The sequence below is a fragment of the Limulus polyphemus genome, unplaced genomic scaffold (assembly GCF_000517525.1).
Source record: "Limulus polyphemus unplaced genomic scaffold, Limulus_polyphemus-2.1.2 Scaffold3004, whole genome shotgun sequence".
In the NCBI taxonomy this organism is placed as follows: Eukaryota; Metazoa; Arthropoda; class Merostomata; order Xiphosura; family Limulidae; genus Limulus; species Limulus polyphemus.
The window spans coordinates 121,948-122,641 of record NW_013668614.1 but is presented as its reverse complement, the minus strand read 5'-3'; positions in this window follow the sequence as shown (position 1 = coordinate 122,641).

Genomic DNA, 694 nt, shown 5'->3' with positions numbered 1-694 from the left:
TCTACCTTTGACCAACGAATAGTGGGACTGACCGTGGGTATTTATTTGTTTGTTTGTTCAAACTTACATATTCAGACTTTGTAAATTGTATTGAATTATTTACATGGCATCATAGATGTAGAAAACTAAATGTGTGTGTATGTGTATGTGGGAGGGGATAACAAACTTGGGGGTGAATCAAGCTTGCCAGAAGTTCTCTTTCGACGGCGATGGGGTTCGTGGGCATGCTCCCTCGGGAAAATGTTTAAATCATGGCAGCAATATGAGACCTTTTGGATGCAGTGGGGGTTAAGATATGATGTAAATTAGGGGGAAAACATCGGCGAAATTGATGTGAAAATAAACAGGTTAAAGGTTAACGGCCAGTTTACACCACTTTTTTCTGTCTTGATCTCTTTGTCTCCAGATACTAAACTAATTTTAAAATTATTGCGTGTATATCATGAGTTAATATTTAGGCCATAAACTAAATTAACGTAAACCGAAATCTATTGGGAGGACAGTGCTCTCTGCCCCCCCCCCCCCAAGCAGATCTTCCATCTGAGATATAGTCATTTAAGATTTTTATATTCTCTACATTCTGTCTCCCATTGACATTTGACATTTAAAATTTTTTCTTCTCCCAAGCTAACTATTTGTTCTCCCCCCTCATGACCATTAAATAAAAATATCCTATAAAAAGCCACTAGCGTGT